This window comes from Bos javanicus, chromosome 14, assembly GCF_032452875.1.
Source record: "Bos javanicus breed banteng chromosome 14, ARS-OSU_banteng_1.0, whole genome shotgun sequence".
Taxonomy (NCBI): Eukaryota; Metazoa; Chordata; class Mammalia; order Artiodactyla; family Bovidae; genus Bos; species Bos javanicus.
In genome coordinates this window covers 61,684,496-61,692,734 of record NC_083881.1, presented here as the reverse complement: position 1 = coordinate 61,692,734, position 8,239 = coordinate 61,684,496, and the positions used below count along the sequence as shown (strand labels likewise).

Below are 8,239 nucleotides of genomic sequence, written 5' to 3'. Positions count from 1 at the left end.
ACAAGAGAAACCACAGTGTCAGTCCAGACAGCAGAGCTAGGTCCAGTGGGTTCCCTTGGCTATGTTCTACCTCATTCCTAGCCTTGAGTTTCTAAGAGGTTTGGTTTGTGCCTTTCTATGGCCCCTTTAGATTCTTGTCTTATGTTATTGTAATTATTTTCTGAACTTTGCCAACAGGGTATTAAGTTTCTTTATGGCAAGCATTTTATTCTTTTTTCTTTAATCTGATGGAACACTCAGCACAGTGCCTTGAACGTAGACCTCTGATTACTTCCTAACAACATACTAACTGGCAGTGCCCTGGGTTGTCTCATGGCGCAAAAGGCTGTCTTGTGACTGGACTAGCTCGGAGATACAGATGGGATTCTGCCCTGGGAGGATATTGGAGAAAAGGGACCTCTTAGACACTTCCTTTAATGACAAAGTAAAAGTGAACATATTCATTACTACTCATTAAATATTATTTTTTAAAAACCAGCAAAATTTAGCATTACTTTAACTTTAAATATGATGGTTACATATTAACATATAAAGAAGTTCTATTTCTTTATAATGCTTTATTTACTCGTACTAAAATTAGGATGTGTTTTATCTGTGATTAGCCATTACTGATTCCTTCTCTTTTCCAAGAAAATCAGTAGTCTGCAATAGAGGAGGAAGAAAAGAAAATGCCTAATTTGAGAGAACTGAATAGTAGGGGTTTTTTGTTTGTTTGTTTTATTTTGTTTAATTTTAAATGGTAGTCATAAAGTAGAGATAAGCTGTCCAAGAAAAACTGGGGTGTGTTTTTTTACTTGTGTGCCTAATTACCAAAAAAAGAGTGTTTGCTTTTCAAAGAAAGTGAAAGAATGGAAAATGTGGGTTTACTATAATAGTATAACATCAAGAATGCTTAAAAAAAAAGTCAGTCATTGTTCTTTGTGCACAGAAACAATGGTGCTTAACAGCACCATTGATTCCTAAATCAAATTTCCAGCTGCCAACCCTTGAGTGGAAGATTGCTTAACACAGAGGGTCTGTGTTGTGGCATGCCTCTTACTTCCCAGGCACTGTACCCACTGGCAGCAGAGTTATATGACTATCAAACACTGGGATCCAACATTTGGTGGCTAATACCACAGTAAAATGATGATCCAAGCCTTTTAGTTGTTAGAGAACAATGGTCATAAAAAGTAAAATCAATATTCTTCAAATATGAAGAGCTGGCATTACTTAGGGCCTCTGATCACTGCTTGTTCTGCCCTCTGGTTGCTTTGGTCTGGGGAGTCAGATTGGATTGGACCAAAGCTTGGGTGATCAGAGAGCCCCGAAAAGTACTCCAGACTTGCAGGGAAGAACCAGGACTACGTATTCTACAGTGACAGCTCTAGTCATGAGGAGAGAAGTCCTTGGAAAAGCTCCTTGGCTTCTGTCATTTTTGCCACTTTGGGAAACTGGCAAACCAGCTTACTTGACATTCAGTCACACATAGAGAACGTGTAGGTGAAGAAAGCAAGAAGGCACTAGAATGTGTCAACCTTGAGGGCCTCCAAAGTTCACAGAATTAGTAAAGTCAACAATGAAAAACAAAACTAGAATTTCAGTTTTATTGTAAGAGAGTAATAGCATTGAAAATGGGAGGATAGCCTTTGTATTTTTCCCAAGAGCATATTAATTGTAACCTTAAGAAAATTTCTGAACTATTGCAGGCAAGTTTTTCAGTTGCACAGTGTTGCTTCAGCAACAATCCTTCCAATGAATATTGAGGGTTGATTTCCTTTAGGATTGGCTGGTTTGATCTCCTTGCTGTCCAAGGAACTCTCAAGAGTCTTCTCTAGGATCATACTTCGAAACCATCAATTCTTTGGCGTTCAGCCTTCCTTTTTAGTCCAGCTATCACCAGATGAACTCCTGCTTATCCTTTAAGAATAATGCAAGCATAATTTTTCCTGTGGAAATTTCTGTGGCTTTTCCTTTTAGGCAAAATTGCCTTCTTTGTGCACCACCTGTGCCTGTGCCTACCTCAGTGGATTCAATATTTATTGAGTTGCCAACTTGGGTGAACCAGCTACAATAGTAGAAAACAGTCTAAGAATATAACTGTTAGATATTATGGCAGGCAGTCACTAAAACAGCCTCCAATAATCCTGCCTCCTAGTATTCACACCCTTATATTACCCTTCCCCCTTAACTTGTTTCTATGAATAGAATTTGGCAAAAGTGATGAGATGTTAGCTCTGAGATTCGGTTGTAAGAGACTGGGACCATCTCTCATTCACTTACTTTCAGAGACAAGTTAGTTGCCATGTTGTAAGTGACCTTATAGAGAAGCCTACATAGTAAGATAACATTGTCCCAGCTAACAGCTAGGGACCAGAGGCCATGTGAGTGATCTTGGAAGAAGATTCCCCAGCTCTCCCAACCCCCTTCTATTAAGCCTTGATATGACTGCAGTCTGAGACCCAGAGGTCAATAAATTGTCAAGTTCCTATAGCTAACAAATAGCAAAGCCAAAATTCCTGTCTCTCATCTACCTCTTGATTCAATTCTCTGCTGTCTTCCCTGTGTCTTTAGTCTCCTCTTCTCTTCCCACTTTCTGTCCTCTGCCTTGGATAATTTATTCATTCCTACAGAATTATTTGACAGGTATATGCCTATGGCTCCAACATTGTTGTGACTAGTTTTGATCTGTCATTAAAAATGCATCTATGAATGGTCAACTGCCTCTAGGACACCTTTTCTAGGATATCCTCTGTTATCTCAAACTCAAGATTTCCTTATCTGTAAAACATGAAACTTAGTTGTTCCATGTGGTTAACTGCAAAGTCTCACTTAGCTGTAAGATTCAAATGAATCTAGGTCCCAAACTAAATTAATCACCATCCATTCCATCCCACTAAATGGATCCTCCTCTTTCATGTCTCCCCTGCCCATGCTTGAAAACTTTCAGTTCCTTCTTTTCTTTATTTCTCCCATATATAAAACAAGTTCTGTTCATCTTTATTTTGAAATTATTATTATCTCTTCATATTAGATAACTGCAAAATCTGTGGCAAATCTAATTTTTCCTGTCCCAATCCACTTAGTGTAGCTATTTCTTATACTGAGTGAGTGAGTGCTCAGTCGTGTCTGACTCTTTGTGACCCCATGGACTGTAGCCCACCAGGATCCTCTGTTCATGGGATTTTCCAGGCAAGAATACTAGAGTGGGTTGCCATTTCTTACGCCAGGGGATCTTTCCAACCCAAGGATCGAACCCACTCCTCTTGCACCCCCTGCATTGGCAGGTGGATTCTTTACCACTGTGCCCTCTGGGAAGTCCATTTGATGTGCTAATCTTCCTTAGATGCTGTTTTCGTGGTAAAAAACTCAAAATGAAACTTTCTTACCAATCCTGTCTTGACTCCTCTGCTGGCTTATAAAGCTCTTCAGAATCTAGCCCCACCCTTGAGAGCCAGTGTCTAATCCCCCACACAAACCTGCAACTTCAGTCTGTCTGGTTTGCTCATGTCTGCCTCTGGGACTTTGTACTGTTGTTTTATTGTCTACCCAAATTGTACTGTCCCAGCTGAAGTCCAATATCCTGTTTGGATCCCAGGAGACCTGTTTCACTGTTACTGAACTTGACATCACAGGTCTTGCTGGGCCTTAAAGGCCTATTCCTCATTGAACTATGCTATTCCCATACCACATAAATGCCAAAATGTTAATGCCTCCTGTCACCCATCTTATCCTGTGCACTGGTCCCCAGGCTGCCTGGTGCCTTCCCACACTCATTCCCCAGCTGCTCCTTTCCTTCTCACATTTTTCTGTTTTCTCTGGAACCCCCACTTCATGATGAACAAATCCTTCCACATCCCCAGTCTGCCTCCCATTCCTGCCTTGACTGAACCCTTATAAGAACTTATAAGAACATAGCCTCCCTTGCCTCAGTCTTGAATGGAGAGGTGTTTACCAAGCCTCACATACTTCTGGGTTGGGAGGTGGGATTTCCCGGCTCACCAGTATTACTGCCAGACTAAAGAAGAGATGAAGCCAGCTGGCCCACACATACCCCTACCCATGTGTCACATAACACCTTCCTGCCACTCCCACGATGATTTTTTTTTTTAAAGGGACTTAGGTCATTGTCCTCTTTTCCTCAATTATAGTTCCTGTATCATAGCTTTTCAAAAAGCTTTCAGTATTCTCTTTAAAAAGATACCATTGACATAATAATAAAATTCCCCTATAATCCCAGCTGTCCCCACCCGACTCCGGTGATGACCACCATCCCTAGCTGGGCGTGTATCCTTCTGAAGTTGCAGTCTTTTGGCTGTGCTGGGTCTTTGTTGCTGCGTGGGCTTCCTCTCGTTGTGGTGAACGGGGGCTACTCTTTAGCTCCTTGTTGCGATGGCGTCTCTTGTTGTGGGGCACAGGCTCCAGGGACCGAGGGCCTTAGCAGTTGTGGCACACGGGTTCAGCAGTTGCGGGCTCTAGAGCACAGGCTCGATTGTTGTGGCACACGGGCTTAAGTTTCTCTGCAGCGTGTGGAATCTTTCCAGATCAGGGATGGAACCCATGTCTCTTTCATTGGCAGCTGGGTTCTTTACCACTGAGCCACCAGGAAAGCTCCTGAAGTTGCCGTCTTGAATTACCTTGTGAAGTCAGGGTCTTTGTAGATAAGCTTTGGATCACCTTATCCATTTTTACTGCCTAACTCCAGGGGCCCTCACCAGCTCTAAACTATACAGTACTGGGGCCTTTAATCCCAACATTCCTCCGTCTGATCACAACCTCCTCTACCTTCCAGCTGCCTCATGCCACATACATACCTGCTCTTCAGATATAATTGACCAATCTTTTTTTTTTAAATTGAGCTCAAATTCACATAGGATATAATTAACCATTTAAAAGTATAAATTTCGTGACATTTAGTACATTCAAAATGCTGTGTAAATACTACCCAAAACAATCTGCAGATTCAAATGTAATTGCTATCAGTCTCAATGACTTTTTTTTGACAGAAATAGAAAAATCCATCCTAAAATTCGTATGGAATCTCAAGAGAATAGCAAAAAAAAAAAAAACCTTGAAAAATAACAAAATTGAAGGACTCACACCTCTGGATTTCAAAACTTAACTACAAAGTTGCAATAATCAAAACAATATGGTACTGGCATAGGACAGACATACAGACCAGTGGAAGAGAATAGAGAGCCCAGAAAGAATGATTTTTAACAAAGGTGCCAAGATCATTCAATGAGAAAAGGACAGTCTCTTTAACAAATGGTGCCAAGAAAACTGTACATCTATACGCAAAAGAATGCAGTTGGACCTTACTTTATCCCATAGACAAAATTAGCTCAAGGGCTCTCCACTAGGATGCCGGGGGGAAAGAAGGCTGAGGGGCAAAAGATAGACCAGGCCCCTGCTGTCGTGAAGAATCAGGAGGCTGAGAAAGTGAACTGGACATCCAGCCCCAAAGGGACCTCACCCGCTTCATAAAGTGACCCTGCTGCATTCTGCTGCAGTGACATGTAGTACCTTATATAAGCGGCTGAGAGTGCCTCCTGTGATTAATTCAATTCAGCCAGGTCTTGGACTGCCAGACAGCTACTTAAGCTAGCCCACAAGTGCAGACCAGAGATGAAGTAAGAGAGGAAGCATAAGTTGCTGGCCTCAGCCGAGACAAAAACTGCAGGCCAAGGGGACGTCCCCACTAAGAGCCACCTATCTTTTGAGCAGACTTTGATACTGTCCCCACCTTGGAGGAGAGCAAGAAGGCTCAGCTGGTGGTGGTTGCCCATGACATGCATCCCATTGAACTGGTGGGTTTCCTGCCTGCCCTGTGTTGTAAGATGGGGGTTCCCTCCTGTATCATCAAGGAGAAGGACAGGTTGGGTAGGGTGTGTGGTCCACAGGAAGACCTGCACAGTTGCCTTCACACAAGTCAACTCGCAAGACAAGGGCACTCTGGCTAAGCTGGTGGAAGCCATCAGGACCAGTTATAATGACAGAAATGATGAGATCTGCCATCACTGGGGAGGCAACTTCCTTGGTCCAAAGTCAGTGGACATTGTGTTATTTTGTGTCATATCCAACTCTTTTGCAACCCCAGGGACTGTAGCCCACCAGGCTTCTCTATCCATGGGATTCTCCAGGCAAAGATATTAGAGTGTGTTGCCATTTCTTTCTCCAGGGGATCTTCCCATCCCAGGGATTGAACCCGCCTCTCCTGTATTGCAGGAGGATTCTTTACCGCTGAGCCACCAGGAAAGCCCATTGCCAAGCTGGAAAAGGCTACATAGAAGTAATAAAAATTCTCATTCAGTCAAAACAAACAAACACAAATTAGTCAAATGGATCAAAGACCTGAATGTAAAATTTAAAACTAAAAAAAGAAAAACTTAAAGAAAAATTAGGAAAAATCTTCATGGCAATGGATTTAGCAGTGGTTTCTTGCATATGACAACAAAAAAACAGGAAAAAAAAAATAAAAACACACAGACAAATTTGAAAATTAAAAACTTTTGTGCATCAAAAGACACTATCAACAGAATAAAAATTAACTCACAAAATGGTAGGAAATGTTTGCAGATTATATATCTAATAAAGGATTCATATCCAGAATTTACAGATAATATTTTAAAAGAAAAATCTTGTCATACTGTTTTTGTGAGCTAAAAGATGATTAAAATATAAATGTTTAACTCTCCTGTTATATACTTTTCTGTATGTGTGTGTGTGTATGTTATAAAATATATAGAGGGAATTCCCTGGGGGTCCAGTGGTTGGAACTTGGCACAAGTGCCAAGTCCCTGGTTCAATCCCTGGTTGGAGAAGTAAGATCCAGCAAGCATCATGGCACAACCAAAAATCAACCAGTTAATTAAATTAATTAAATATGTATGTAGAGAAAGGCATATATAAGCTATATTATATACACACAGAGAGAGATTGTAAATTTCATGAGATTTGGTTAATCCTAAACATTTTCCCCATGGGTTTGGTGTATAGTCTTGTCCCACAGGAAATTTTCAATATATTAATTATTTTTAATTGAATGAAGGAGAGAAAAAGTACTGTATTTAATTCTTCCATTACCAGTAGTATGTTTTTCTAAAAGTCAGAGGCAATCATGCCATTCCTTGCTCAGAATTCTTGCATGACTTCCGTCCCAGTGCCTCCAGAGTTGAGTGTGGACTGGTTACCTGGTGGACAACTTCCCCTCATCTACTCTCGGCCATCCTCTCCCCCTCGCCCTCAGCACTGTATGAAGATGGAGAGAAGGTCTTTGGCCTCAGAACCCTTGATAAGATAGTGGCAATAGGCGCCACCTCAAGGACTGCTGAAAGGACTAAGTGAGGCAACATCTGAAAATGTCTGGCATACGCTTGAGAACAGTCAGCTCATGCTGGCTTCTTTTTCTCCCTCCTGCACCCTGCTCTTCAGCCACATGAAAGCTTTTGCCCTCTCAGAACACACGTAGTTTCACTCCTCCAATTATCCTTTCCCACTGCTTCACGTGTGTCCTCCTGACCTCTGCCACCTCACTCTGTAAAAATGTAATGAGCACTTCAAGACATATTTTAAACAGCACTTACTCAGGGAAAGTTTGCTGCCTCCCCTGTGCGTGTTCCTGCTCAATCATGTCTGACTCTTTGTGACCCCATGGAGTGAAGCTCACCAGGCTCCTCTGTCCATGGGATTTCCCAGGCAAGAATACCGCAGTGGGTTGCCATTTCCTCTTCTGGGGGATCTTCCCAGGCCCAGGATCGAATCCATATCTCTTGCATCTCCTGCATTGGCAGGTAGATTCCTTACCACTGGGAAGATTCCTTGCCTGGGAAGCCCCTGGCTCCCCCAGGAGTTATAAAACTGCCAGAGAGGAGGAAAAGCTTAACTCTACCCTGGTCTAACAATGAGATTGACGTAAAACAGGAGAACAAGATAAAATAATATCTTAACTTGTACATATGGAAACCCCACATCCAGGAAAGGTTGAGACAGAAACACAGAATGAGGCATAAAGGAGCTGAGCAATGGAATAGGAACTTCCAAGGAGAGGAGGGAGTTTCCAGGATGATAAGAAGAAGAGTACATGGCTGGGAATTAGTTGTCTACTCTGCCATATAGATAGGGCCACTTAGATAAAATTTATCTTGGTAATAACTCTTTTTCTGGGAAAAAATCCCCGATTTTAATTCTTCTAGGTAGTTAAGTGGAGAAGGAAATGGCAACCCACTCCAGTGTTCTTGCCTGGAGAATCCCATGGATG

The 8,239-nt window shown here is 42.0% G+C and overlaps 1 pseudogene; it reads left to right on the top strand.

Annotated features, from left to right (window-relative positions):
* The first annotated feature begins 5,192 nt into the window (after positions 1–5,192).
* On the top strand, positions 5,193–6,530 carry LOC133260235 (large ribosomal subunit protein eL8-like; annotated as a pseudogene).
* Positions 6,531–8,239: the final 1,709 nt, after the last annotated feature.